The sequence below is a fragment of the Engystomops pustulosus genome, chromosome 3 (genome assembly GCF_040894005.1).
Source record: "Engystomops pustulosus chromosome 3, aEngPut4.maternal, whole genome shotgun sequence".
In the NCBI taxonomy this organism is placed as follows: domain Eukaryota; kingdom Metazoa; phylum Chordata; class Amphibia; order Anura; family Leptodactylidae; genus Engystomops; species Engystomops pustulosus.
In genome coordinates this window covers 82,926,301-82,942,899 of record NC_092413.1, presented here as the reverse complement: position 1 = coordinate 82,942,899, position 16,599 = coordinate 82,926,301, and the positions used below count along the sequence as shown (strand labels likewise).

Genomic DNA, 16,599 nt, shown 5'->3' with positions numbered 1-16,599 from the left:
GAGATGGCGGATGTGTGTGAGGAAATCGTTGGTATCAAGAAGAAAAGATGAGGATATTTTAGTCAGTGGGGTCAGGATCTTTTCAAGAAAGATCGCTAACGGGGAGAGTAATGAGTCAGTCGAGGCAACTAGAAGTCTGCCAGGGGATTTATCAAGCCTTTTGTGAATCTTAAGAAGTACATAAATGACGGGAATGAGTGGGTTTTGGTTGTGTAGGAAGTTGTGGCTAGGAAATTGTGGGTATTCCACAAGGGTTGTGAGTCGCTCTACGACCAATGATGTATAATATGAGTGGACTCCTATTTCAGGCTACCGCTTTTCCAAATCCTTCACTTTGCCTCACATGAGGCCATAAGGGCCTTTATCTTTCGGGTCCCCTTATATATGATATTAGGCTCTGTGTGTATCTCCACATATCTTCTGCCCCATTTTTTTTTTTTTGAAGCCTGCATGGCTCTGAGACCTCTAGTGTATGAGGGAGCCCGGTTGCCATTTTGTTGAAGCCCTGAAACAATTGTGGGTGGAGATACAGAGCTGGTAACACCTTAAAGATGGCAACTAGCAGACGACCAGTATCACCATGTGTGTGTGTCCAGACCTCACTGACCTATCGGCGTAACCCCACTGAAAGGGACGCTGTCACACAGCGTCTAACTACATGGACGCTTGGTCCCTACCAGCATCTGATAAGAAGGGACCCTTGGACAGTTTGGCCACTGCCTAACAACCTACATAAAGGTAAGAACTGAGTGACTGTCTCCACTGAATAGCACTTTACCTTTAAGATATAGGGACCTTACTGAGTCTATGTCTGTTTTCCACATAGAGACTTTTTGGAGTTACCGCCCATATTTTCCACTGGTTAGTAAGCTGGATACTGCTATTGTACTGCTTGCACCCCTCATCTCCAGCCAGACACATTGTTGTTGCTGTAAGACTTAGCTCATTGTAGATTTGGTCCATTTTATTGTCTAAAACTCATTAGACTATCCAGCAATAACTGACTTGTTTATTTGTGTGGTTTTTATACTAGGTCTATTGCACCCCTGATGAGCCTGCAATGTTCAGGCGAAACATGCCATGTTGGGTCATGACCACAGTTGTAACTCCACACTGATGCACATTACCTTTTACTATGGTGCTTGGATACATGTTTCTGTTCTATGAAATACAGAAGTTTTCCAATACATGTAGAGGACATGAATATATGAACTCATCCACCTCTCCTCGTCCTTCTTAAGTGTAGTAGGGTCTGAAGGCCAAGCAGAGGGCTAGGTTACAGACGGGGTGGCAACTGGTTAGGGCTGCGGTCCCGTGTTGAGGCATTAGGGCTTATTCAGGACCCTTCCCCATATGGTTAGGGACAATTAGGGTCAATGTTGTGCACCCAGGACTATTAAAGTGCACCCCTGATCCAACTATTTAATGCATCTACATGGCACTCATACTTACCTTTTACTGTCCTTTGGTGGCTACTCTTCATGATTTTCTTGCACATGGTCTTATTGATGGTCAATATCTGTAGTTCCGAAACTGAGGAAACACAACCTTGGAGACTTATCTATCAATCTTGTACTGAGACAGGTATGTGACCGACCATATTGATATGTATGCTGAGTAGTATTTAAACTAAACTAACAGTGTCCTTTACCATACACGCACTTCTTTGAATTATCACTTTCTGGACGGCTGACTAAGAATTGCTCCTTTGGGGACTATAATTTTAGAACCAAACTATATCTATATTTTTTATCTTTTGTTATTGTTAAATTAAAAGTTAAGTTTTAATACGGTCATTCACCTTTTTTGTATTTTGTACTTGTTTAGTAGACTCTCCTAGGTGAAGTGGGTAGGAGGTCCAAACCATCCACCCTTGTGTAAAGTTTTTTTTCTACATTCAAATGTAGGTCCAATGAAAACAAAATGATGCAAAAAATGGGAATACACATGGTTAATTGATTCATTTGCACGGTTTACTTTTTTTTTTGTGCACTTCATCAGACACAACCAGCCTGAGGATGGTTTGACATTGGCGTTTTTTTTTTCTCATCATGATTTTTCACTGAAGCCATTTAAGCTTATGGACACATGCAGATTGGTATTCTCTTCCTGGCTTCAGTGATTTTTCATTGAACCCATTTTGGCTAATGGACACATACAGATTGGTTTTCTCTTCCTGGCTTCAGTGATTTTTCACTGATGCCTTACTTAACCATTCCTTCCAATGGGCTTTTTCATTTTTTTTTTTTCATTGATAAGTGATCAGTTGAAAACCTGTTCTTTTTGTGTTCCCTAAGAACAACTGATCAGTTAAAAAAAGTGAAGTGCGAAAAAGCTCAATGAGAAGAATGGCTTAGTAATACATCAGTGAAAAATCACTGAAGCCAGGAAGAGAAAAACAATCTGTATGTGTCCATAAGCCAAAATGGGTTCCGTGAAAAATCACTGATGTGAACAAAAATGCCAATGTGAAACCACCCTTAGTTTGGCCGTTGAGCAACCCGAGGTACTGCTCTTAACACGTTATGATTGGCCTTTCAGGGCGTGAATTTGTCAGTGAAAAGGTGCCCTGCCTATGTGCCTCCTGTTCTAAGTCTCAAAAAGGAGAAACTATCTAAGGCAGTGATAACCGACCCTTTAGAGCCCGAATGCCCAAAACACAGCCGAAATACCACTTATTTATCACAATGTGCAGATACAGCAATTTTATCAGAAACTTATTGCTCCATGTTTTTTCACAGATTTCAATTGTATTGGCGTCATGAGGACAACAATACGGTTGAAAGAAGGAGGGGACAATTTGGATTATCATTGTAGCTTCCCTCCAGGGTCCCATTGAACAGGAAGAATTGTGGAGAAGGATCTTCAATGATAATCCAGCCTAGTCCACAGGGTCAGACTGGGAGGCATGGGCCCCACCATATTCTTAGGCGTTTTCATTGCGTCTGAAAGACGCAACAAATGCATCAGAAAAAATGCATCCCAAAACACATGAGTATTAATTATAGTAAAAACGTGGATGTATTTTAAGGTGTGTTTTCCCCCATGTGTTTGCAAAGTGGGACACATTTACTTAGGCTGCATTCACACTGCCGTTGCCCGCCGTACCGTACCGTAGCGGGCAACGGCAGCGCACAGGGAGAGGAGGAGGAGGCGAGCGCAGCTCACCCCCGCCCCTTTCCATAGGAAGATATGCTGCACGGTGCCGTACTACGGTTAAAGATAGGACATGTCCTATCTTTTTCCGGGGTACTGAGCGGTACGGTGCCGCACGTGTGCTGCACCGTATCGCTCCCGTTGGGCGACGCGCGGCCATTGCCGTCTATGGGGGACGTATATTGGACGTATATATACGTCGGCCGTATATATGTCCCCATACGTCAGTGTGAATGTGGCCCTACCCTGTCACTGGAGTTCACTGAAAGTGCATTGTCCGTCTATAATGCACTGTGCGGCTATTCTCTAAGATTGTGGGCTTCCTTACTCAGGTCCGACAGAGTTCACCATCTTTTTTGTGGTGCTTCGTAAACTTAGGGCATGTGGCAGGCACAATTTAAAAGTTAAATACCACTCTGTCAAAACCAGATGGACCGTCCGATGGCGCGCCACCTAATTTGTGTCACATGGAAGCCAGCGCAGCTGCACCACAAAAGGGTCGCATGCGACACAATCCTCACACACACACTACTTAAATACCTGTGCAAGCCGTTTTAGCCCCGAAAAGGTGCACAGTCCAACAAAGTGCGCAGCGTGACCCTTAGTAAATGAGCCCCATAATGTGAATGCAGCCTAAGACTGTGTGCACAATATGCGACTGTTTGTGCAGGTAAGTATAATTGTGCAAAATTATTAGGCAACTTAATAAAAACCAAATCTATACGCATCTCACATGTTTATTTTCACAAGGAAAACCAATATAATATATAGAAATAAACATTTCTGGAATTCAAAAAACAAAACAAATCAGTGACCAATATAGCCACCTTTCTTCAGGATGACACTCAAAGACCTTCCATCCACAGATTCTGTCAGTTGCTTGATCTGTTTACAATCAACATGCAGCCTCCATAACAGCCTCCCAGATACTGTTCAGCGAAGTGTACTGTTTTCCCTCCCAGTAAATCTCACATTTTACTGGCCAGCCACACTGTGAAATATTTGTATTCATGGTGTCCTGCATGAAAATCATTTTCTTGAACGATACCGACTTCTTCCTGTACCACTGCTTGAAGAAGGTGTCTTCCTGGGTCTGGGACTTGAGCTTTACTCCTCAACCTGAAAAGGTCCCACAACTTAATCTTTGATGATGCCAGCACATACCAGTACCCCAACTGCCATGAAACGCTTTATTGTTTAGTGATCATGCTTCAAAAGTTTAACAATTTCAGGACTGTTGCATCCCTCTGCAGGACATCTCACATTTTTTGGAAGTTGCCTAATATTTAAGCACACCTTATATAGGGTGTTGATGTCATTAGACCACACCTCTCCTCATTACAGAGATGCACATCACCTGATTTACTTAATTGGTGTCAGAGCAGGGAGTCTGTGGACACTCTGGACCACCGCGGGAGGTGGTACTAGCCGACCTGGGACCGGAGTCTAGGTGGAAACCTGGTGTTCACCAGAGCCCGCCGCGGGATGGACTTGCTGCAGCGGGAGCCACCAGGTCGTTCCACAGGTGCGACTAGCCCGCGGTGGCTGCCAAAGTAGCAATACAGGAGACACCACTCACGTCAGGAATCGCAGGAGCTGGCACACAGGGACGGACTGGCACACAGGGACGGACTGGCACACAGGGACGGACTGGCACACAGGAACGGACTGGCACACAGGAACGCAGGACCACAGGAACGGACTGGCACACAGGAACGACATGGATGCAGGAATCACCGGGATGCAGGAATCACAGGGACGCAGGAATCACAGGAGAGCTTTCTCTTCATGGGGAAGACTTGAAGATCCAGCAAGGGTCACAGGAAGAGGCAGAACTTATAACAGGCCAGCACCGCAGGAGCAGGAGAGGACATCGCTGGAGCCGGGGAAGGTATGCAGAGCGGAGCTCCGGAGGGCCGCTGAGGGGCACGGGTGCGCCGCAATCGGAGATAGAGATCGCGGGAGCACCCGTGACAGTACCCCCCACCCTCCCTTCGGCCTCCCTCTCTTCTTCTTGGTCCCAAGAAACCTCTGGAGGAGGGTCCGATCAAAGATGTTTTCTTCAGGCTCCCAGGATCTCTCCTCAGGCCCAAACCCCTTCCAATCTACAAGAAAGAACCGCTTACCCCTCACGATCTTCATGTCCAGAACCTCCTTAACTTCGTAGACATCTGGGAAATCCGCCACAGGAGCAGGAGGAGGGGATTGCTGGGAAAAGCGGTTCAAGATGACTGGCTTCAGGAGGGAGACATGGAAGGAGTTCGGGATGCGCATAGATGGTGGAAGGCGGAGCTTGTAGGCCACTTGATTGATGCGCTTGATTACCTCAAAGGGACCGAGAAATCGGGGACCAAGTTTGTAACTGGGTATCTTAAGCCGGATGTATTTGGAGGACAACCATACTTTGTCACCAGGAGAGAAGACAGGAGGAGCTTGACGTTTCTTATCAGCCTGGAATTTGGTACGGTTCGTAGCTCGTAGAAGGGACTGGCGGGTCTGGTCCCAAATAGACTTGAGGTCCTGCAGCAAATCCTCTACTGCAGGGACATCAGAGAAAGTAGACAGTGGGAGAGGCGGGGGAGGAATATGTCCATAGACCACAAAGAACAGCGCTGAGCCAGTAGACCCCGAATCCAGGGAATTGTAGGAGAACTCAGCCCAAGGTAGTAGGTCAGCCCAGTTGTCCTGTCGGGCTGAGACAGTGACGAAGGTAGCAGCCCAAAGTCTGGTTCACCCTCTCCACTTGACCATTAGACTGCGGGTGGTATGCAGAGGAAAAGTCTAAATTGACCCGGAGCTGGTTACACAAAGAACGCCAGAACCTTGACACGAACTGGACTCCTCAATCGGACACGATGTGAAGCGGAAGACCATGCAGCCGGAAGATGTGTCTGAAGAATAGACTGGCAAGCTGTGGGGAAGACGGAAGACCTGGAAGGGAAACAAAATGGGACATCTTTGAACACCGGTCCGTCACCACCCAGATGACAGTACAGCCCGAGGAGACAGGCAGATCGGTGACAAAGTCCATCGCCACGTGGGACCATGGGCGACTGGGTATCAGCAACGGCAGTAACAGTCCAGCCGGTTTGAGGCGGGAGGCTTTGTTGCGGGCACAGGAAGAGCAGGATCCCACAATCTCCCGAACATCTTTGACCAGGTCTGGCCACCAGTAGTAGCGGGAGATGAGGGCCACAGTGCGCTGCACTCCAGGATGCCCAGCCACATGAGAAGAATGTCCCCAAGATAATATCCTCTTCCGGAGAGCATGTCTAACATAAGTCTTGCCAGGAGGTAGCTGCCGAAGATCAACTGGAGCTGCAACAACAAACTGGTCTGGAGAAATTATGCGCCGAGGAACTGGTTCTTCTCCAACCACATCCGAAGCCTGGGACAGGGCATCAGCCTTGACATACTTGTCAGCCGGACGAAAATGGATAAGCAGAACGAATCGGGAGAAGAACAATGACCGCAAGGCTTGCCTGGGGTTCAGACACTGGGCTGTCTGGAGGTATAACAAGTTTTTGTGGTCAGTATACACACTCACGGGATGGAGAGCTCACGGGAAGATACCGCCATTCTTCTAGCGCAAGCTTGATGGCCAACAGCTCTCTGTCTCCAATAGATTAATTTCTCTCAGCTGGGGAAAAGGTCTTGGAAAAGAAGCCGCATGTGGAAGTCCGACCCTTGGGCCCTCTTCGAGAGAGCACCGCTCTAGCCCCAACAGAAGATGCATCCACCTCAAGATAAAAAGGTTTGTTGGTATCAGGTTTAGAGAGGACTGGTGCCGAGACAAAGGCGGACTTCAACTTGGAGAAGGCTTCTTCAGCTGTGGAAGACCAAGCCCGTGGATTGGCACCCTTCTTAGTGAGTGCCACAATTGGGGCCACGACAGTGGAGAAATGGGGAATAAACTGTCCATAGTAATTTGCAGACCCCAGGAACCTCTGTATGGCTCGGAGACCTTCTGGACGTGGCCACTGAAGAACAGCAGACAGTTTCGCGGTATCCATCTCAAGGCCTCTGGCGGAAATTATGTACCCGAGGAATGGAAGACTGTGCTGGTGAAACTGGCATTTCTCCAGTTTGGCGTAGAGATGATTGACATGAAGTCTTCCAAGAATTGACGTACGTGTGTCTGGTGGGATTCAAGGTCTGGAGAGTAAACCAAGATGTCGTCCAGGTAGACCACGACACACGTATAGAGGAGGTCCCAGAAAATGTAATTAACAAATTCCTGGAAGACAGCAGGGGCATTACACAGTCCAAAAGGCATTACTAGATATTCAAAATGCTAGTCACGAGTATTAAATGCAGTCTTCCACTTGTCATCTTTGCGGATCCGGATGAGATTATAAGCACCCCGAAGATCCAACTTGGAGAATACCTTGGAACCGCATAGGCAATCAAAGAGTTCCGTAATCAATGGTAGATGGTAGCGGTTTTTAACCGTGATCTTGATCAGCCCTCGATAGTCAATACAGGGACGTGAGGAGCCGTCCTTTTTGGTTACAAAGAAGAAACCTGCACCGGCCGGAGAGGAGGACTTGCGTATGAAACTTCTCTGCAGATTCTCCTTGATGTATTCCGACATGGCAGCTGTCTCGGGAACGGAAAGAGAATAGACCCGACCTCTGGGAGGAGTAGCACCTGGAAGGAGATCCACTGGACAATCATAGGGACGATGTGGTGGTAAGGTCTCCGCTTGTTTCTTAGAGAACACATCAGCAAAGTCCCAGTAACAAGCTGGAAGACCCTTCAGGGTTGTGGAAGACGCAGAAGAGGTCAGGACCTGGAGTGGTGCCACCATGCATCGAGATTGGCATTCCGGGCCCCATCGCAGTATCTCACCAGTTTTCCAATTGAGGACCAGAGCATGGAGTTGGAGCCAAGGAAGATGCAGAAGAATAGCTGATGTGGAGCGAGGCAGGACATAGGAGACCAGACTTTCTTGGTAATGGACTCCAACTTGAAGATGGATGGCTTCCGTGCGGTAACGGACCGGATCGGAAAGAAGCTGTCCGCTTACAGAGGAAATGACTAGTGGAGACCTGAGGGGGACCACCGGAATGTGGTGCCGGGAGACCAGAGCAGCATCCACAAAGTTCCCCGTGGAACCAGAGTCCAGGAATGCTGAGACTTGCACGGGAGGACCGGTACCGACACGGAGGAGCACGGGAACAGTCAGGCGTGGAGAAGCTGTATTCACACCTAGGGCTTCTGGGAGAGGCGTCCCTAGGTGCTGGCATTTCCCAGACGTTGAGGACGGACTGGACAAGCCCCGATGAGATGTTTGGGGCTGGCACAGTACAGACAAAGGTTTTCTTGGAAACTTCTGGATCGTTCTGCAGGCGAAAGTCAAGCTCTGTCAACCTGCATAGGTTCCCCTGCAGACTGTGCAACCGGAGGCTGGAACGGATTCTGGAAGACAGGGGCCAACCGAGGCAGACGGGGAAGCCGGACAAGAGAACGCTCGTGCCGCAACTCTTCAGCTCATTCCAAAAACCGCACGACAATCCGGGTGGCCAAGGTGATAAGACCACTCAGTGTTGCCGGGAAGTCACGGGCAGCCAACGCATCCTTTCCACGAGAGGACAGTCCTTTCTTAAAAGTCGCACATAATGCCGCCTCATTCCAACAGAGTTCAGACGCCAAGGTGCGGAACTGAACAGCATATTCACCCACAGTTGAGTCTTCTTGGCGTAGGTTCAGTAGCGATGTTTCCGCTGAGGAGGCTCGTGCTGGTTCCTCAAACACCGACCGGAACTCTGTCAGGAAGTTGGTATGGGTAGTTGTAACTGGATCATTCCTGTCCCACAGAGGAGCCAGAGCCTTCCCGGTGAGGAGGCTGATGATGAACGCCACCTTGGAGTGCTCACTGGCCAACTGAGAAGACATTAACTCCATATGCAGCGAACACAGGGTGATGAATCCTCTGCACTGTTTGGGGTCGCCATCGTATTTATTAGGCATAGAGAGTTTCAGCCTAGGCTCTGATGCAGATGAACTAGCCGGAATGACAGAAGAAACCGCAGAGGTAGTTGCTGGAACTGCCGCAGGAGTAGCCACGGGGACCAGATGCTGAGGTCGAGAGTCAAGCAGCTGGATCTTACTGTCAGAGCAGGGAGTCTGTGGACCCTCTGGACCACCGCGGGAGGTGGTACTAGCCGACCTGGGACCGGAGTCTAAGTGGAAACCCGGTGTTCACCAGAGCCCGCCGCAAAGCGGGATGGACTTGCGGCGGGAACCACCAGGTCGTTCCACAGGTGCGACTACCCCGCGTCGGCTGCCAAGGTAACAATACAGGAGACACCACTCACCTCAGGAATCGCAGGAGCTGGCACACAGGAACGCAGGACCACAGGGACGGACTGGAACACAGGAACGGACTGGCACACAGGAACGCAGGACCACAGGAACAGACTGGCACACAGGAACGGACTGGCACACAGGAACGGACTGGCACACAGGAACGGACTGGCACACAGGAACGACAGGGACGCAGGAATCACCGGGACGCAGGAATCACAGGGATGCAGGAATCACAGGAGAGCTTTCTCTTCATGGGGAAGACTTGAAGATCCAGCAAGGGGCACAGGAAGAGGCAGAACTTATAACAGGTCAGCGCCAATTACCGGCCGCGGGAGCAGGAGAGGACATTGCTGGAGCCGGGGAAGGTATGCAGTGCGGAGCTCCGGAGGGACGCTGAGGGGCACGGGCATCGGAGACAGAGATCGCGGGAGCACCCGTGACAATTGGTAATTGGCTTTCAAGCCTATACAGCTTGGAGTAGGACAACACATATATAAAAATGATGATTTGATCAAAATACTCATTTGCCTAAAAATTCTGCACACAGAGTATAAAGTAACATACATGTTGGTTTTGATGTATGTGCTCCTGTTAAGATTTCACCTCACGTTCTGTCCCTTTGACAGTGAGATTTTTAATATTTGACATTTGATTTTAAAGCCTTTGACAGCTCTCTTCCCCTAGGGCTTTATGTCCTTTGACTTTTGTTGTCCCAGCGACAGAAAGTGTTAATAAATCTTTGTGATTAGGATACAGACAGTAGTAAAGACCTCACTGAGGCTCTAAACCCTCAACTTACCAAAAAGACAAATAATTTGTATGGTGCAAATTAAATGCAGCTTCGACAAGTTTTCTCAAAATTTTCTTTACATTTACACTGTGTATTTTAAGGCTTAAAGGGAACGTGTCACCGGGGACCTCATTTTCACTAAAGACAGGTTGCAGAAACCCATCACACCCGCAGTGCTAACATGCCTTTCTGCCTTTTCTAAACATTTGTATTACAATATAAATGTGTGTTATTACTAACTCTTGCATCCGGACAAAATCCTGGGGCCGTCACTGAGGCTGGGCTTTGGTTTGGATGCATTTCAAAAAACAACATGTGGCTTGTCTGTGTTACTCACTCCTCAGATCTTAGCCCCCACCTGTACAGCTCCTTCTCAGAGGTCACAGCCTGGCCAGTCTGACATCAGTCAGGGTGGGACAAGCTGTACAGGAGCACAAAAATGGAGGCAGCCTGTAGCTCAGACAAGTCACATGTATTTTTTTGAAATGCATCCAAACCAAAGTCCAGCCCCTGTGACCCGACTAGGCCCAATGTGGCAACCAAGGTAGAGACACAAGGAAGGCAGGACCTCGGGAAGGCAGGACCTCGGGATGGTAGGACCTCGGGATGCCACAGAGGTACAGGACCGCCACAGAGGTACAGGACCGCCACAGAGGTACAGGACCGCCACAGAGGTACAGGACCGCCACAGAGGTACAGGACTGCTACAGGAACACAGGACCGCCACAGGAACACGGAAACACGGAGGCGTATGGAAACGCACAGGAAACACGGAGGCGTCTGGAAACGCTCAGGAAACACGGAGGCATCTGGAAACGCTCAGGAGGCTTTCACTTCAGTAGAAGTGATCTGTAATCTCTCTATGTGCATCTAAAGGCTATGTTCACATACATTCTAATATTCTGTTGACATTGCGTTTACACAGTGTTTACAAAAATGAAATGTTACACATATTGGTAAACACGCATGCAGACACTCAAGCCCCATGGCAGCCGTAGGCAGATGTGTGATAGGTTGAAAAAGGCAGGTTAAACCTCTTTATCTTGATCCCTCCTGCTGAACAACACATGCGCTCATATATTATATGGACCCAGTGATGTCCCTGTCCATATAGTGATTCATGGGGGAGGAGGGGTCCTCGGGCAACATATCCCGAAGTATAAGCATACAGTGGGATACATCCGTGCCAAACGTTGTAAGGGCACATGTCCTTATAGAGTATGACAAAAATGTGATGTGAACCCAGCCTAAGTATGTCATACGGCTGTTATAGAGTATGAGTAGAGTATATACAAGCCGCCCTTTCCCTAGAACTGAAATGACAATAAACAAATAAAATCATATGCATGTTAGGTATCCGCGCATTCCAAAACTCCCAATCTCTCAAAATAGAAAAAAAAAAAAAACTACTTACACGCACCTCTTCCAGCACTCCTGTCACTGTCACTTTATTTCTATATGTATGCTGGCGTTGCCAGGGGTGAAAGGGTTAGAGGTTCTGCAGGCTTTAAAAATATGTACGGTATATGCCGGGCAGTAATGATTTAATAATTTTAGCATTTTCAGGTAATTGCATTATCTAGATGGGAGATGGAGGAAGCCACAGCACCCGGTACGGTTCAGTTCCAAAAACTGTTTATTGTAGCATCATCCAAGCATAAAATTGCAACCAGTTGAATCTTTCTCTAGCATAAAAATCATTACTGAGATTAACATATATATATATATATATATATATATATAAAATGGTAGTGACATCATTTCCTGTGTGATGTGGTCAGCCAATGAAATTCATTATCAGTGTTCATATTTACAATATGTATAAAACCGAAGATATAAAATATACAGTATAAATCCTAAAACAGCTAGTGCCCCATAAAGATGTACATTATCTAGTGAAAAGGGACAAAATGTGGTAAAATAAACATCTCCGTGTGCCTCAGCACCGCACGTGTATATTATTAAAATAACTAGCCCGTCTCCTCATCAGAGGTCCGGGAGCCCAACTGCCCTTGTGTAGCTATTGTCGTTGTCATGGCAGTCGAGTAATCCAGATGAATTCATAGGGCTCCGTAGCTCAGTCTCTGGCTCCGGTCATGTGATTGCTACTCCAATCATGTGATCTCTCCACGGTCATCCCGAATACAATAGGATTGTGCTGTTATACTTAGTGAAGGCAATATCTTAGGTAAGTATATCCAATTAAACAAATCAAACAGTACAGGCGGTCCCCTACTTAAGAACACTCGACTTACATACGACCCATAGTTACAAACGGACCTCTGGATATTGGTAATTTATTGTACTTTAGTCCTAGGCTACAATAAACAGCTATAACAGTTCTCACAGGTGTCTGTAATGAAGCTTTAGTGTTAATATTGATTCTTATAACAACCCAACATTTTTAAAATCCAATTGTCACAGAGACCAAAAAAGTTCTGGCTGGGATTACAATGATAAAATATACAGTTCCGACTTACATACAAACTCAACTTAAGAACAAACCTACAGACCCTATCTTGTATGTAACCCGGGGACTGCCTGTATAGCAATCATCAGCTGTTCCTATTGGGTGTGGCCATTTAATTCTGAGGGACCACCTACTCGACGTAAAAATATCTCTCTCAGGCACAAAGTCGTAGCGGAGTAAAGAGTAGAGGTAACTATGCATATAGCATTAGGAGTGCAATTTATGTGGATATAATTACTCAGTAACGGGATGTCGCAAAGGGACAACCCACTATGTCCAAAGAGTCTGGTGGGTCCAAAAAAAATGTAATAACTCTATGGGAAAATAGAAAAAGGTATTCGGAGATACACACATTCATCTAAAGCACACATAGTTTCATAACATACATATTTATGCCTCCATTTTGGTACCAGGGGGGTGGCGTGGAAAAGGTTGACAAAAACCATAGATGGTAATGTCCTATCCCAGCACATATCCCCATACGATACTCCATACGGGCCAAACGGACTGAAGGTGAATGGCACATCCATTAGCTCATGCCAGAAATATCCAGACATGTCATGAGTCAAGATTTTTATGCCCACGTATTTGTTTAACAATATATAGTCGCTACATCGAGTTACAAAGACAATCAAAGTAGAATAAATGGGTCAAACATATATACACCTCCAAGCTACAGAAAAATATAAAGAATAAAAAGGACCCATGAAGGCATCCGAATGGACAAAGTGTATTCATACCTATCCGATGTAATAATCCCGATCAGGAAGCAAGAGATGGGTCTAATCGATGAAGACAGGTAAGTATAAATGCAAGGTGAATTAGGACCATTTGTGCACATATCTGTGAAAAAAAGTGAAAATAATGATTATCCATATAAAAAATGGTTCTATTCAATTAACCCCTACGGGACTCAGCCTCTTTTGGCCTTAAAGGGGTATTCCCATCTGGGCATTTACATTTAATTTAATACATTTGCCATATGTAAACATTTCTCCAACCGGATGTTATTAAAAAAATGTTCCTGTGTGAAGATAATTTCTCATAAATGTAGCCATGTTGTCCCGCATTATGGAAACTACACACCTCAACGTATGAAAAACCATTTTTAAGAAGTTTGTTAACCCTTTAGGTGTTTTATAGGGGTTAAAACAAAATGGAGGTGTGGTCTACAAATTGTAATATTTTTTGACAATACATTCATTTTGGGTGGAAAATTAAACATTTGTAATGGATAAAATGAAAAAAGGCTCCACAAAGTTTGATACCCAATTTCTCTCGAGTACACCGATACCCTATATGTGGTGGTAACCTGTTGTATGGGCGCACGGCCGGGCATAGAAGGGAAGGAGGCGCCGTCCAGATCAAATTTGCTATGTCACATTGTACAGGCTATAATTTTTTTTGTTTTTTTATTGTGGACCTATAGGGGCTTATTTTTTTGCCACATGAGATGCACTTTTCTGGTACATCATTTTGGGGCATCTATAGCTAATTGGTGAGATTTTATTAACTCTTTGTTGGTGGAGGAAATGAAAATCATCAATTTTTTAGGAACTTTTTTTTTGTATTTTTTTTGGCCGTTTACCGTACCGTAAAAATAGTATATTATTTTTATTCTATGGGTCTCCACGATTACGAAAAGACCCTGTTTATATATTTTTTTTAAAAAAACATTTCCCATTTTACTGAATAAGAATTAGGCAAAAATGTAAATTTTAGCATCACTGACTTTCATATGCCTAACTTTTTTATTTTTCAGCTTACAAATCTGGTTAGGGTTTTTTTTTTTTGCAAGAATATTTGTTCTTTTTATTGGTCTTATTTTAGAGTGTGTAACTTTTTTAAATCACTTTTTTTAAAGGGTATTAATTAAAAATCGTCTTTTTTCCGGAGAGTTTTTTGAGGTTGTTTTTTACGGGGTTCACTTTGCGGGTCCAATAATGATTCTGTTTTATTATGCAGATTGTCAAGGACGTAGCAATACCAAATATGTGGGGGTTTTGTGTATTTTATTCAATTTTACTGTATAAAAACTAATTTGGAGAAAATTTTGTTCATTTTAGCATCACCATCTTTTCATATGCATAACTTTTTTATTTTTCGGCTGACAAATCTGGTGAGAGTTGTTCTTTTTAGTGGTCTTATTTTAGAGTGCGTAACATTTTTTTAATCACTTTTTAGATCATTTTTTTTAAAGGTATTAATTAAAAATTATCTTTTTTCGGAACGTTTTTTGCGTTTTTTCCCCCCGTGTTTACCGTACAGGTCCAGTAACGATTCTGTTTTATTATACAGATTGTTACAGACGCCGCAATACCAAAAATGTATCGGTTTTTTGTGTGTTTGTGTTTTTAATAGTTTATTAAGTGTTTTTATGGAAAAATGTCATTTTAGGGGCTTATATTTTTATGTATTAAATTTTTATTTATTCTAATGTGTCAACTTTAGTGTTTTTACATGTTTTTACTTATACTTACTTGAACTTGAACCAGCGATGCTCTGATTGCTGATTCAAGTTCAATACACTGCTCTCCAATACTATTTCATTGTAGAGCAGTGTAAACTGTCTGAGCAGGCAGGCGCATGCTCAGACAGTTTACAGTCAGACCCGGAAGGGATCTGACTGCCTCAGACATCGGGCAGCACCGGAGCACTAGGCAGACTTCGGGGCTGCCCAGAAGAGGATGGGATCCCCGGTAAGCGACACGGGGGATCCCATCCACAGCAGGAACACCCTTACAAGTCAGCTCCGATCGCGGGTGTTACAGCGCGGTGTCAGCTGTGATAGACAGCTGACAGCCGCTGCTTCTGGTACCGGCTCCGTTCGTGAGCCGGTCCCAGAAGCTGGACGTTATACTATGTCCCGGTGCGCTAAGCATCTAGCCCCGGGGACGTAGTATAACGTCGTGGTGCGCCTAGGGGTTAAAATCAATCATAAAAGGTAAGTGAACAAATGTCACTACGAATATACACTATTGGTGTCAGGCTTGCAGGTGTGGATCCTCTGGACCACTGTAGACGATGACATAAGCCACTACCTGGGACCGGAGTCTAAGTGGTACCCGGTATTCACCAGAGCCCACCGCAAGGCGGGTTAGACAAGCTGCAGCGTGGTACCACCAGGTCGTTCCTCAGGCGTGACTTGTCTGCAGTGGCGGCCAAGGTTGTAGTACAGAGACGGCAGACAATCTCGTGGTAAAGTCCAGGCACAGGGTCAGGGCAGGCGCCAGAGATGCAACGCCAGAGAGCCTGATCCGGGGTCAGCAACACAAGGTCCAAGCAGGTCAAATCAAAAGACCATTTATAATTTCTTGACACTGTGGTTCGTATCAGCAATAGAAGACTACTGACTGTCAAATTTGGTCAAATCAAAAGACCAACCATTTACAATTTCTTGACACTGTGGTTCGTATCAGCAATAGACAACTACTGACTGACCTATACTCGAAGACGACTGAAGAGAATAGTCTCCTGTTATACAGTAACAATCACCCTAACAATATGCTGAACTCCCTCCCATATAGTCAACTTCTACAGGTTAAGAGGATTGTTGCGGTCGAAAATAAAGTAGACGCACAACTTGATGCAATGTGTGCAAAATTTGAGAAAAGAGGCTATCCCCAAGGGCTACTGACTCCCACAAAAAATAGTCAGCGCCAATGACAGAAACACACTCTTACGACCTACCCACAAAAACACGTGAGGAACTAATAGAATTCCTTTTGTGTCGACCTATTGCCCAGTAAGTACAAAAGTGGCAAGCATTCTAAGAGACAGTTGGTCAATAATCCGTGACTCACTCCCTGGTATTACTGAATTTAACAATCCTCCAATCATGGCATATAGAAGACCAAAGAACTTGGGTGAC

The 16,599-nt window shown here is 45.6% G+C and overlaps 1 long non-coding RNA gene across 1 annotated transcript in view; it reads left to right on the top strand.

Annotated features, from left to right (window-relative positions):
* Positions 1 to 594: 594 nt before the first annotated feature.
* Positions 595 to 16,599, top strand: part of LOC140121549 (uncharacterized) — a 93,341-nt gene continuing 77,336 nt past the window's right edge. Inside the window, exon 1 of the long non-coding RNA XR_011854125.1 lies at positions 595 to 738. This is a non-coding gene — a long non-coding RNA (uncharacterized lncRNA). The remainder of the gene's footprint in view (positions 739 to 16,599) is intronic.